This window comes from Megascapheus bottae, chromosome 4 (genome assembly GCF_031878675.1).
Source record: "Megascapheus bottae isolate mThoBot1 chromosome 4, mThoBot2.hap1, whole genome shotgun sequence".
In the NCBI taxonomy this organism is placed as follows: Eukaryota; Metazoa; Chordata; class Mammalia; order Rodentia; family Geomyidae; genus Megascapheus; species Megascapheus bottae.
This window is the reverse complement of record NC_143512.1, coordinates 18,693,050-18,708,235: the sequence shown is the minus strand read 5'-3', so window position 1 is coordinate 18,708,235 and position 15,186 is coordinate 18,693,050. Positions and strand designations below refer to the sequence as shown.

The window sequence follows — 15,186 nt, the reverse complement described above, 5'->3', positions numbered from 1 at the left end:
AGAGAACCAGGGAGTCCCAAGAGCCAACTACCTTAAGAAATCCACAACAACAAACTCAAAAAGCAACGGACAAGGACTCAAACCAGAAAAGAAATCCAGATAAAGCTCACATCCAACTTTTTCAAGGAGTTCAGAACTCAAGGACCCCTCCCCCACCCCTTGCTGCCAGCTCCAAGCCACAAAAAGCAGCAGCAGAGGGTGCCGGGCCAGGCAGCCAGACCACTGCAGAAACCAGCACAGGACCATGCCAGCAAGCCGCGGAAGCAGCAGAATCCAGACGTGGAACCAGAACAGCAAGCAGTGGAACCCAGACATGAAACACAGGCAGCGGTGGAGACCCTAGCAGAGTGAAAGACCCTCCACGACCGTAGAACACCCACAGACGGAACGCAGAGGCGTGAGTAACACAGCGGGTCCCCAAATCCATTGGGAAAGCAGAGCTGATGCCAAGCAATAGAACTTAACTCAGACCCCTTCACCCCGACCAAGAAAGAGGGAGCAGGAGCGGGGGGCAAGGAATTTAGAATCCTGTCCCTTCCCCCAACAGCCCCCTCCCTAAGACCATTGACTGGAGACTGACAGGCGGGCAGTGCTAAGACCCAGCACCCCACCAAGGGAGGCAGAGCTGTACCAACTCCCACCCACCCAACAGGCTCAACTCCCAGCCCTCTGCCTGGAGACTGACAGGCGGGCTACACTAAGACTCACCACCCCACAAGGGGAGGCAGACCTGTCCCAGCTCCCACCCACACAATAGGTTCCTCCCCGAGGCCACTGGATCTGGAGAGTGGACAGCGCTGAGTCCCTACCTTACAACAGCGGGTGGGGTCTGCGGGAAAATAGGAGCCAGCATCTGTCCCCCTCAAATCTTGAGAGGGGCATCCTCCAGCTGGGACTCGAGCAAGACAGCACCAAGGGGCCCCCCACAGTCACAGACTCTCTGACAAAGCAGTGGAAACACAGCAGGGATCTGAAGGGCCAGACCAGCAGCCAAGCTGGCCTTCTGAGAATCAGAAGAGCAAGGCTCCACCCTTGGAGCCCACATCCTCAGCAGGGCCCCACCCCTGGGAACAGAGAGGTCTCCTGCTGGTCCTGCTGAGAGCCCCTGGAAACTCTCAAACCCCAGACCCTTGGCCGGAGCCGCCTCTGGATGCAGCATAGGAAAACGTCTGCCCACCCGGCTCAGACTGAACCTGGCAGATCCATCCCACGGCCCACTGTGAGGCCACTGATTGGGCTAAGCAAGGCATCAAAAATGAGCAATCAGAAGCAAGGGAGATGAAAAATAAAGTAGATAGCTTTGATAGTAGGCTAGACAATGCAGAAGAGAGAATTTCCAGGGCTGAAGATAATTAAGATGTTATAGAGAAAGAACAGAAAAGGAGTCAATCCAAATCTAGGAAATATGAGAGAGCGCTTCAGGAGGTCCAAGATACAATTAGGAAGCCGAATTTAAGGCTAACTGGTATTGAGGAAGGTCTGGAGAAAGAGGTCAATGGTATTGGAAATATACTTCAGGGAATCATTTCAGAGAATTTCCCAAATATCCAGAAGGGCAGGCCCATCCAGATATGAGAAGCTTTTAGAACCCCATACAGACCTGACCAGAAAAGAACATCCCACCGCCACATTGTAATCCGAACTGGATCAATAGAGACCAAAGAAAGGATCCTAAAGGCAGCCAGGGAAAAGGGTTCAGTAACCTATAGAGGCAAACCAATCAGAATAACCCCAGATTTCTCAGCAGAGACCATGCAAGCAAGAAGTGACTGGAAGCATATATGTCATGCCCTTAAGTCAAATAACTACCAACCAAGAATACTGTACCCAGCTAAGCTGTCATTCATAACTGAGGGAACAATAAAAACATTCCATTCCAGGGAAAAGCTGCAACAATATGTAGCAACAAAATCAACACTACAGAAAATTCTCAGAGATGTTCTACACATAGAAAATCAAAATAAATGCAATATAGGGAAAGAAATGGCACCTAAAAAAACATACCATCTAAGGACCACAGGCCCTAATAAAAGCTTTTAAAAATGGTAGGAACTAATAAATATCTCTCAATCCTAACTCTCAATATCAATAGACTTAACTCTCCAATCAAACGGCACAGGCTGTCTAGTTGGATCAAAAAGCAAGATCCATCGTTCTGCTATCTTCAAGAGACACATCTTACCCAAAAAAACAAACATCTTTTGAAAGTGAGAGGCTGGAATAAACCCTATCAAGCTAACGGCCCCCATAAACAGGCTGGAGTGGCCATCCTCATATCAGATAAAATAGACTTCAAACGAAAATTAGTAAGAAAAGACAAAGAAGGTTACTACATACTACTAAAGGGATCTTTCCTCCAGGAAGGCATAACGATCCTAAATTTCTACACACCCAATTCCGGAGCTCCGAACTTCATCAAGCAAACTTTACTTTCACTGAAACCATACATAGATCAAAACACTGTGATTGTTGGTGACTTTAACATACCACTCTCACCAATGGACAGAGCAACAAGGCAAAAACTCAACATAGAAACCTTAGAACTGAACAACTATATAGACCAACTAGATCTAACAGACATCTGCAGAATATTCCACCCAGCAACAACACAATATACATTTTTCTCAGCAGCACATGGAACATTGTCCAAAATAGACTACATCTTAGGCCATAAAACAAACCTGGACAGATTCAGAAACACTGAAGTTATTCCCTGCATGCTCTCAGACCACAAAGGCATCAAATTGGAACTGAACACACATCTCCACCAACGAAAACCCTGTAACTCATGGAGATTGAACAACACATTCTTGAATCACCAATGGGTCATCGAAGAGATCAGAACAGAAATCCAACAGTTCATGAAATTCAACAATAAGGAGCACACAAAATACCAACTCCTATGGGACATGGCAAAGGCAGTACTCAGAGGAAAATTTATAGCGCTGAGTGCCTACAACAATTTGGAAAAATCGCAAACCAACAAGTTAATGTCTCACCTTAAGCTCCTGAAAAAAGAGCAACAAACCAACCCTAACCCCAGTAGAAGGAAGCAAATTATTAAAATCAAAGCAGAATTAAATGATTTGGAATGCAGAAAAACTATAGAAATAATCAACAAAACAAGGAGTTGGTTTTTTGAAAGAATTAACAAAATTGACAAACCCTTAGCAAATCTTACCAAAAAAAGAAGAGAGCATATCGAAATAAACAAAATCGCAGACAAAAATGGTAAAATCACGATAGAAATTACCAAGATCCAGAGTATCATGAGGGAATACTTCTCAAACCTTTACGCCAACAAATTTGAGAATCTAAAAGAAATGGATAAATTCCTAGCCAATATTAACATACCCACACTGAACCAGGAAGAACTAACGCAACTCAACAGGCCTATTTCAAGCTCTGAAATAGAAATGGCAATTAGACAACTTCCATCTAAGAAAAGCCCAGGGCCAGATGGATTCACAGCTGAATTCTATAAGGTCTTCAAAGCAAAGCTCACACCAATACTCCTCAAGCTCTTCAACGAAATTGAAAATGAAGGTTCTTTACCAGACTCATTCTATGAAGCCAGTATAACCCTGATCCCCAAACCAGACAGAGATTCATCAAAGAAAGAGAACTATAGACCTATTTCTTTGATGAACATCAATGCAAAACTTCTCAACAAAATAGTGGCCAACCGTCTACAACAACTTATCAAAAAATTTATACACTATGATCAAACAGGATTCATCACAGGGAGGCAAAGCTGGTTCAACATATGCAAATCAATTAACATAATTCAACACATCAACAAGAGCAAGGACAAAAATCACATGATTGTTTCAATAGATGCAGAAAAGACATTTGAAAAGATCCAACACCCCTTTATGTTAAAAGCTCTGGAGAAACTAGGAATCCATGGAACATTCCTCAATATAATAAAGGCTGTGTACGACAAACCCACAGCTAGTATTATACTTAATGGCGAAAAGCTAAAGCCATTTCTTCTAAAATCAGGAACGAGACAAGGATGCCCTCTCTCCATTCCTCTTTAACATAGTATTAGAATTCCTAGCCAGTGCAATAAGGCAAGAAGCAAGCATAAAGGGGATCCAAATAGGGAGAGAGGAAGTAAAACTATCCCTCTTTGCAGAGGACATGATTCTGTATTTAAAGAATCCTATAAACTCTACTCCCAAGCTCCTTGAGCTGATTCAAAACTTTGGAAGGGTAGCAGAGTATGAAATTAACCCTCAAAAATCAACTGCCTTCCTCTACGCCAACATTGAGAGGAACTAGGCAATAATCAGGAAAGCAACTCCTTTCACAATAGCCTCAAAGAAAATAAAGTAACTAGGAATTAGCTTTACTAAGAATGTAAAGGACCTTTTTGATGAAAACTTTAAAACCCTAAAAAAGGAAATTAAAGCAGAACTAAGGAAATGGAAAAACCTCCCATGCTCCTGGATTGGAAGAATCAACATTGTGAAAATGACAATCTTGCCAAGGGCTATCTACAAATTCAACGCAATACCCATCAACATCCCAATGACATTCTTTAAAGAAATAGAGGAGGCAATCCAAAATTTCATATGGAATAATAAAAGACCCCGTATAGCAAAAACACTTCTTAGCAGAAAGAACAGCGCCGGAGGAATTTCAATTCCAAACTTTAGACTCTATTACAGAGCTATAATTATCAAAACAGCTTGGTACTGGCACAAGAACAGGCCTGAAGACCATTGGAATAGAACTGAGGACCCAGATATTAAACCACAGACCTACAGCCACCTAATTTTTGACAAGGAAGCCAAAAAAATAGACTGGAAGAAAGACAGCCTCTTCAACAAGTTGTGCTGGCAGAACTGATTAAGCACCTGCAGACAACTAAAGTCGGATCCTTCTTTGTCACCTTGCACTAGAATTAACTCCAAATGGATCAAAGACATGGAGGTAAAAGCTGACACTCTGAAAACTTTACAGGAAGGAATAGGAGATACACTAGGCCTCCTTGGCACAGGTTGAAACTTTCTTAACAAGGACCAAGAATCACAGTAAGTAAGAGAATGGCTGGATAAGTGGGACTGCATTAAACTCCAGAGCTTTTGTATGGGAAAGGACATAGCTAGTAAATTAATTAGGAAGCCTACAGAGTGGGAGAAGATCTTCACCAACCAAACAACGGACAAAGGCCTCATATCTAAAATATATCAACAGCTCAAAAAATTGAATCAATCCAAAACTAATCCCCAAAGTAACAACCATCCCATTAAAAAATGGGCCAAAGACTTAAAGAGAGTCTTCTCTGAAGAAGAAACAAAAATGGCCTATAGACACATGAAGAAATGCTCAACATCTCTGGTCATAAAAGAAATGCAAATCAAAATAACTCTAAGATTCCACCTCACTCCAGTTAGAATGGCCAGGATCAGGAAAACGAATAACAACAGATGCTGGAGAGGATGTGGCCAGGAGGTATCCCTACTACACTGTTGGTGGGAGTGCAAACTCTTTCAACCACTATAGAAAGCAGTATGGCTAACATACTGCTAAACATAGAGCTCCCCTATGACCCAGCAATTCCACTACTGGGCATTTACCCAACAATCCAGAAACTAGGGCATACTAAATCCACTAGCACAACAATGTTCATTGCAGCATTATTCACCATAGCAAAAATATGGAACCAACCAAGATGTCCCTCAGTTGTGGTATTTGTACACAATGGAATTCTATGCTGCTGTGAGAAAAAACGACATTGCCCCATTTGTTAGGAAATGGAAAGACTTAGAAAAAATCATATTAAGTGAAGTAAGCCAGACTCAAAGGAAATTAGGCTCAATGGTTCCCCTCATTTGTCATAATCAGTAGAAACCTTGGGCTCTACTAGTAGAGATCTGCAATAGAGCAAAACCTTGACATATAAGGCCATATAGTATGAAGCTAACTGAAAAAACCTCCAGGATACTGAAATTGAAACAAAAGCCATACAATGAATGATTGTTGTCCTTAATGTACTATGTTATCTCTCATCTCTTTTGCTGTCCCTTGGTTATCTCATATTGTTACAGTATCTCACTTTGTTATCTGATATATCGAATTTATTTGTATTTGGTTATTTGAAATTGGATAGGGAAGGGGGAAAACTATGATGGCGGGGGGGGGGGGGGGGTTAGGGGAGGGTCATGGGGACCAAGACATGTGAAAGGGTATCAATGTATGTGAATTAATGCACCTTGTATCTGGCAAATATCATGTAACCCTTTTATTAATTACAATTAAAAAAAGAAAAAAACAAAATAGTCAAATCATTTTATTCATTAATTTTAAGTGTTAAGCTGAAAAACAAAAGAACAACATGAATGATTTTTAATTTTAAGAACATTCTGGTATATCTTTTTATTTTCTGCCATTCCAAAAATGTGAAGGACATGTTGTATCTCCCAAACAAGAGAAGAAAATAAATTCATTTAATTAAAGACCTTGTCTTTCTTGTTAGTTTAGAATAAAAAATGGGCACTCACCTCAAAAAGTCTCAAAAGTCCTTAAGTCTTACATTCTTATTTATGGGGCTGAGCCTAAAGCCAAAATTTGAGAGAAAAAAAAAACTGTCTACATCTTACTTTCAGAAAGTATGAGAATCATCCATCCTTTCAGCTGAATAGTTATACATATAGCATAGCCAACCGTGAGCTTGGTTCCCATTTTGGGGTATTCATTTTACTTTAAAAACATTCTCCAATATTATCCTTGCCCCCAACTGCTAAAGAAAGCAGTAAATCTGATACCAATCATCTAAAATGAATCAATCAAATCAGCCATATTAATAAGAAAAGGGTCACCAACTATGGACCTAAAACAAATCACAGTGCAGATTTAGAAGAAAAAAATTATTTCACCATCTTCAGTCTTATATGATTTAATTATTCAAAATTGTTACCCAAGTTTCTCCAATAAATACAGAAAAACTAATATTTCCATGTAAGAAAACTCATATGTTAAAATAATCAACATTTTGGTAGGGTTGAGGGGCAATACTGGGGCTTGAACTCAGGTATTCCCACCTGTGTTCAACTGCTTAAGGGACCATATTCTAGACAATTTTTCTGATTATATTTTTAGAAAGGGTTTCAATTTTTGCCTAGGTTTCTAAACTGCAATTCTCTTATTTATGATTCCTTCTATATATTTTTGTTGTTGTTGTTTTTAAACCAGTCCTGGGCTTGAGCTCAGGGTCTGAGCACTGACCTTGGACTTTCTAAAGGCTTGAGCACTGGAGCCTCAGCACCACTTCCGGCTTTTTTCTAAGTATGTGGTACCAGGGAATCAAACCCGGGTCTTCATGTGTGCTAGGCAAGCACTCTACCACTAGACTAAACTCCTGGCCTCTTCTATATCTTGGTTGAGCTCATGCAACCAAACCCAGCTTTTTCTATTGAAATGGAGTCTGGTAGAGAAATCCTCAAGCCTCCTTTATAGTTTGCATGACGTACAAACATGATTGCACACAGCTTTTCCTGTTGAGATGACGACTTACTAACATTCTGCATTGGATGCCCTCAAATCATGATCCTTTCCATCTCAATCTCCAAAGTAGGTAGGATTACAAGCATCAGCATCACAGCTGGCAAGAGTAAAACTTTTTTCTTTAAAATCTTTAAGTAGTTGTATGGGTTTCAATTCTACATGTTAGTTCATGAGTACAATGTATCCTAATGACATCATCCTCCCAATCCCACTCTTCCCCTCTTTCCTGATTCCATTTTCACAAATGTACACTGACTATCATAAATGCTTTCATCCACCCTTCCTCTTCATTTGCCTGTTTTTCCTTTGACTTCCTAACCACCAAGAACACTGTTAAATGCTAGAAGAGTTAAAAATGCAGCTTAAAGACTATTGCACAGGTAGTAAGTCAGTTATCTATTTTGTAGGTTTTTTTAATAGTAAATAATGCTAAAATTTAAATTATAGCCAGATGCAGTGGCTCATACCCACAATCCTAGCTACCCAGGAGGCTGAGATCTGAGGATCACAATTCTAAGCCAGCCTGGGCACTAACAACTATGAGACTCTTATCTCTCATTAACCACTAGAAAACCAGAAGTGGGGCTGTTGCTCAAGGGATATAAGGTGGTAGCTTTGAGATGAAGAGCTCAGGGACAATGCCCAGGCCCAGAGTCCAAGTCCCACAACCAACCAAAAAATAAAAATTAAATTGTATTGTCATTTTTCAAAATGAGCTGCAACTAGCTTTTTTTCCATCCTTGTCTTCAAAACCTTCAATTAATTTCAATAACATTAAAATTATCAAGAACACATCTAAGGTAAAACTATAAAATTATTTACCTAAATGTGAGTTCGGAGTCAATTACTTCTCATATTGAGTAAAATGTGTAACAAAAGATTTTTTTTGAAAACTAACATAAAAATGCTGATATGATGGAAAGTTAATAATTTATATCTCAAGATATTACTAAAATAATAACCAGTAACTTGTATAACTATAATCATAAATAAGAGAATTGCAGTTTAGAAACCTAGGCAAAAATTGAAACCCTTTCTAACATTTGCTTCTCTGCATTGACATTATAGATTATAGAAAGGAAAAAAGTTGCAATTTTTTTCTTACTAGGAGAATATGTTAAAATTATTGCTATAACTTAAAAGCTAGGCCTCCATCTTATGCTGGGTCTTCACTAGTTCTCTGAATTGTGATGAAGCTGGCCTGTCCTTATCTCTCTAGTTATAGCTTATCTAGATTCAAGACAGTATTCGTGATCCAAGGCAAGATTATGTCTAATATAAATTTGATATCTAATCCTTCTATTCGTGCTTTGCTCCAAACTGTACCAAGACTCCAGGGAAGAAAATAAAATTGAACATATTCTCTTAAATGTAACCTCAAGGAAGAAATCTAGAATGATACAGAAAGGAATGATGTATCTACCAATCAAACACTAACTAGGAAAGGTGGTACTATGCAGGTTAAATTACAGCCATTTCTCTGAGGGAAATGGCAATTCTGATGAAGAAAGCCCAAAAGACAACCTATGTTTGATACCATAAGCAAAATCCACAACCAGGAGGGTCAACTAGTACCCCGAAGTTGGAAGAGCCAAAAGGAAGAATCACAGGCCACACACATCATCAAACAAGCTGGAGGTACTGGACACCAGTCCAGGGCTGAAACCTTGAAGGAGAAAGAGTTGCTAACAGTAATAGTATCTAAGACAAAATGCTGGTTCTTCTCTCTTCTATCCCCCTCCCCACTTTTATCCTTCTTCCACTAACTGCAGACTGCAGAGTGAAGTCCCCTATAAAATATAGGCATAGAAATGTATGCTTAGAAACAAGATTTCTGAAGGAAAACAAAGCATAGGAGAAGCATGAAGAAAGGAGAAGGGGTATGGGTTTCCAACAATGAAAAGAAGGTTAGTCCATCTAATGGTAGTTCTTCACAATCCAAAAGCAGGAATAATTGCAAGAGTATTATTGTGCCTTACCTAGAAACCCAGGGTGCTTACCAAGTTTGTTTTCTTCTTTGAGCCGGATGAAAGCTGTAAACATTATTACTTGAGCAGCTTTCTCAGACAAAGGGGTATTTGTTTCATTGTTAAAGACCCAAGACTGATAGCCAATTTTATGATGAAAAAGTACCTCTCCTCAAACACAATAACCAAACATTACTAGAGAATATAACAGACAAAAGCTTCAGTGAACAGCATTTTCTGCAAAAAGCATTGATGGCCAATCATCCCACTGGGATACAATCAATTGAAGAGAAGTCTGCAGTGGAGGAAGTTGCTATGTTCCTAAAGGTTTTGTAAACAGACTGTGATCAACAGCTTTTGTACAAATGCCTCTGATACCTCTGGGCTGCAAAGTAAACATGTGAGGAACTCCATTGCCTATGGACAATGTACTCTATGGGACTTTATTATTGGGTAAGTGTGCTTGAAGGAGAGCTCAGAAGCAAACCTTAACCCAAACTTCATTCTGGAAAATAATGGACAATAATATGAAGCCTTGGGTTTTGGTTAAACATTGAGATTCATGTTAAAAAATCAGAATATGCTAGTATCTCCTAAGTACCTTAAATTCCTATTAATTATGACTATAAATGTAACTTTAAAAAGAGACACATCTTCTTTTCAATATCCAGGGGCCCCTTTAGAATCTTGTAATATATTTGGGACTACCATTATAAACAATGTTAAAATTTTAAAGAAAAATCTGATTCTTCAGATTCTCTATGACAATTAGCACAATGCATGAACTACATTCAAGTACATATATGAAAACACACAGGGTTGTGTACATGAGCACGTACTTTCTCGTGACACATGAAGCCTTCCAGATACAAGAAAAATTAGTATTTAAACTAGAGATAATTAAATTAACATCATATATAGAATACCATAAATTGAAATGTGTAAAAATATTACGTATATATGTTTTCATCAATTTTGTATTTAACTTAATTCTATTTAATTCTATAATCCACAATTACTTTAAAATAATGTTTATTAGCTGGGCAAGGTGGCTCAAGCTTGTAATCCTAGCTACTCAGGAGGCTGAGATCTGAGGATCAAGGTTCAAAGTCAACCCAGGCACTAAAAGACCTGAAGCTATTAACTCCAATTAACCTCTAAAAAAAAAAAACAGGAAGTGGAGCTTGACTCAAAGGTAAGGCAGTAGCCTTGAGCTGAAGAGCTCAGGGACAGTGCCCAGGCCAAGTTCAAGCCCCCTACGACCCAAAAATAATAATAATAATAATAATAATAATGATGATGATGATGATAATAATAATATTTATTTACTTTTTTCTCAGTAATATATTTCCTCACTAAATTAAACTATTAATTCATTCTAATTGTCTCAAATCTGATTTCTCAATCTGTCCCATTTTCATTTTATTATTACTGTTTTATACATCATAAGACTGAATAGTAAAATAAAATTCCAACCACAAAAACAATATGAACGAATTTGAAAGTATTAAAAATGTGAAAGTATTATCTAGAAATATCATTCTTACATAAAGACTAACCTCATGGGTTTGAGATCAGAAAAAAAAGTAAAGTTGAAGTCCTTTTCTAGAAATTTATTTTCAATAAAATTCCAATTCATAAATGTGTGAATTGGGTCAGGAGTTTGGCCAAGTGGCAGATTGCTTGCATAGCAAGTACAAAGACCCAGGTTCCATTCCTTGGTACCACATACATAGAAAAAGCTGGAAGTGATGCTGTGGCTCATGTGGTAGAGCTCAAGCCTTGAGAAAGCCTAAGGACGGTGCTCAAGCCCTGAGTTCAAGCCAGGACTGGCAAAAAAAAAAAAAAAAAAAACCCTCAAGGGTTAAACTGACAATATTGCAACCAAAATAAAATAATATAAAAAGTATAAAGTCAAAATCAAAGAAAGACCTTTCAAAAATCACTGAAACCACTTATTTTATTTTATTTTATACTAAAGATTGAAGTATACAGCTGGATGCTAGTAGTTCATGCCTGTAATCCTAACTACTCAGGAGGCTCAGATCTAAAGATTGTGGTTGGAGGCCAGCCCAAGCAAAAGGTCTATGAGACTCTTATCTTCAATTAACCACCAGAAAACCAGAAGTGGACCTGGGGCTAAAAGGGGCAGCATACTAGCCTTGAGCAAAAGAGCTTAGGGACAGTGACCTGGCCCACAGTTCAAGTCCCACAACTAACCTAAAAACAACCATATTATCAAACAAATTAAAGGATAGATGTCTGGAAGAAAATTGATAAATACTTTCACAAAATAAGCAATATGAAAAATGAATTCATATACTTGACTAGTGCCATATGGACACATCTTGCTATTGCCTGCTGCTGAAACAACAACAACAACACACACACACACACATACACACATATATATATAAAATAGCCAGAGAGGGATACCCACCTCTCCGAGTGGGTATCACAAACTTAGAGTGAAAATAATTTTGGTAAATTAAGTTTATGTAATGTTTGTCTATACTAATTTAGATAAATGGAAATCAGTCTCACTAATTTGGGCAGTAATGGTAATAAAGTAAAACAGTATATTCCTCTGATTCAATGGAGTATTATAGTAGGGAGCTTTTACAGTATGTTTTTTAAAAGTAGTGTGCTAGATATTTCAGTGTGGTAACCTGAACAAATCATTAAGTAACTCTTAAGAGGTCATCTGGGATAGGAAAAAGAATTTACATGAAGAGCAAGCAAACAGTGCTATTAATTTTTAACAAATTAGCACTAGCACTCACATAGAAAAGCAAGTCATGAAAACTTTAATTAAGCTTTATTTTTATAAAAATTGTTTATATGCATATGCAAAGATCAGTAATTATGTGGAACTTTTGTATATCACAATAAATTCATGTTTTTTTTTAAAATTCAACTCCATTAGCATTCAACGTTATATAACTCTAAAAATATAACAGGTAAGTCTTATTATTATTCTCCTCTTACAAATGAGGAAACCAAAACAGAGATTAGGTGATTTGCCCAGTCATACAATAAAGCAATCATACTATTAGTACTGACTACACTAAAAGACATTTTACAGGTATTTAAAAACTTCTAAGAAAGAAATCAATTGAGATCATTAATTATGTAAAGAAACCTCACCTATACCCTTTATTGGGGTCATATGCACTGGGGACTATTTCAGAACTGAATGAAGGTTAAGAAAGTAGTTTCTATACCACACATGTATCATTCAAGCACGAATATTTACCAGAATGAAATGGTTAATGACTGAATAGTTAATAGTTAATGGTAATGACTGAATAGTAATAAAATCCCCTAAGTAGCAAAATGGTATTTTTCTATTAGAATGAGGCACTCTGACTAGCTGTTTGGAAATTTTAAAAGGCAAGGAAGTTCATCTTTCAAGCCTAGTCTTTGAGTAAATAAGAAAAGTAAGATGAAAACTGAGTTAGTTGCTTGAATAATCAGTTACTTATGTTAAATTGAGTGAAAAATCAATTTTGTTTTCCTTTTAAAACATTTCATATTTTCAACCATAAGCACTTTTTATTTTATTTTTATTTTACATAAGCACTTTTAAAGTGTTTCTTTTTAAGTTCTTAAGATGTGATTATTGGGTCCAAAAGAAATATCACAAGTTGGGCATTTTATCTCACTGTACACTATTTTCTAAAATAACCAAAATTCTACAAATACTATACCTAATATAGCCCCAAAACTTAACTGATATTTAAAAACTTAATATCTGAATCAAAAATAAAACTGTAATAACTGAGAATTAGAATTAATATTAGTAATACTCATGACTTTAAAATATATCAACAATCTAAAAAGAAAAGTCATACCTATCTCTAATTTGTGCCAAACATGAAATTTTCATATAGCCTATAATGAAATCTTCACAGAAAAAATGTTTACTTCATACATTAATTTGTTTAATGAGATGGTTCATTTTGGAAGAGTAGGATCAAAGGAAAACTCAAGTTTCCCTCTAGTCTCATTAGTAGCATAATGTTGTTTAGCCACCTACTCTTGGCTTTCAAGAAATAAAATAACCAAAACAAAGTTAGCAAAACATATGCATCTGTCACCTTGCTTTTATTTGAATCCAGCGAACAAATAAGCAACATTATATCACAAACAAGTCTTCTCATCAAAGCAAAAGACTTTGTTGAAAAAAATATATGCTCCTGCCAGGCGTGGTGGCTGACACTGGTAATCCTAGTTACTCAGGAGGCTGAGATCTGAGGATAGAGGTTCAAACCCAGCCCAGGCACTAAAGCCTGAGAGACTCTCACCTCTAATTAACCACTAGAAAACCAGATGTGGCATTGTGGTTCAAGGGGTAGGACAGTAAGCCTTGAGCTGAACAGCTCAGGGACAACACCCAGGCCCAGAGTCCAAGCCCCATGACCGACAAAAATAAATAAATAAATAAATCTTAAAAATATATGTTCCTCACAAACTTTGTGTATTGACTTTCATTATAAGCCAACAGATTCTAACTTCTAACAGACCAACTCTTACTTATAACTATTATTTATAATCTCCACAATAATCTGCCCAGCAAAAGGAACTTTCCAATGCAGCTTACTACTTTGTCACAGAGAATAATTCTGACTTTTAACTACGATGATAGCATAATTTTTTTTCAGGATAACACTAATTGATCTACTAAGTCTTGTTTTCTCTTTGATGAATACAATTTTGAGAGATCATAAAAATTTCACATATAATCATTATAACACTTGTGGCAAAACATGGTTATACAACAACAATAGTACTCTACACTAGAGACACATTTATTTACCAAGATCTTCAGAGAAATAAATAAAAACTGTGATTGCATATGGTTTGGGCTACACTAAAATGTTCTGATACAGTAATAATAGTCCTATCCCCTTAGGCTCTCATTCTCCAAAATGCAATGAAATTTCATTGGTCATTTAACTTGAAGTCAACCATAGGCTTTCTTTTTTTTCCTTTTTTTTTTTTTTGCCAGTCCTGGACTTGAATTTAGGGCCCAGGCACTGTCCTTGGGCTTTCTTAAGGCTAGAGCTCTACCATTTGAGCCACAGCATCTCTTCCAGCTTTTTCTGTGTATGGGATACCGAGGAATCAAACCTGGGTCTTTCACGCATGGTAGACAAGCATTCTACCACTAAGTTAAACTCCTGGTCCCATAGGTTTCTTTTAGATATACTAGACTAGTCTAGATTAGTGATTTGACATGTTGTTAAAAAGCAATGTAAATAGTGGGCTGGGATGTAGTTCAGTGGCAAAGCACATGTCTAGCAAGTACAGTGTCCTGGGTTTGATCCCCAACACCAAAAAAAAAAAAAAGAAAAGACAAAAAGCAATGTAGATAGTATGGAGTGTACTTTAAAAATAGTACAAATTTACTTTGCATTTACTGTGGTCTTAATACAAAAATCAAACACCTGACATGTATTCTTACTTAATACCCCTGAGAAAGTTTGGCTCTTTATTTTAGAAAAGAAGTTAGCATTGTCATGGGGCTTGAACCCTGGGCATAGGCACTGTCCCTAAGCTCAAGGCTACCACCCTATCCCTGAAGCCACGCCCCCACTTCCCATTTTCAAGTGATTAATTGGAGATAAGAGTCTCAAGTTCTTTAGTGCTGGGCTGGCTTTGACCCATGATCCTCAGATCTCAGCCTCCTGAGTAGCTAGGA

General features: G+C 37.7%; 1 protein-coding gene across 1 annotated transcript in view; it reads right to left on the bottom strand.

The window, feature by feature from the left end:
• The window catches only part of Fbxl17 (F-box and leucine rich repeat protein 17), a 434,432-nt gene that overhangs the window by 312,909 nt on the left and 106,337 nt on the right, over positions 1-15,186 (bottom strand). The window lies entirely within an intron of this gene.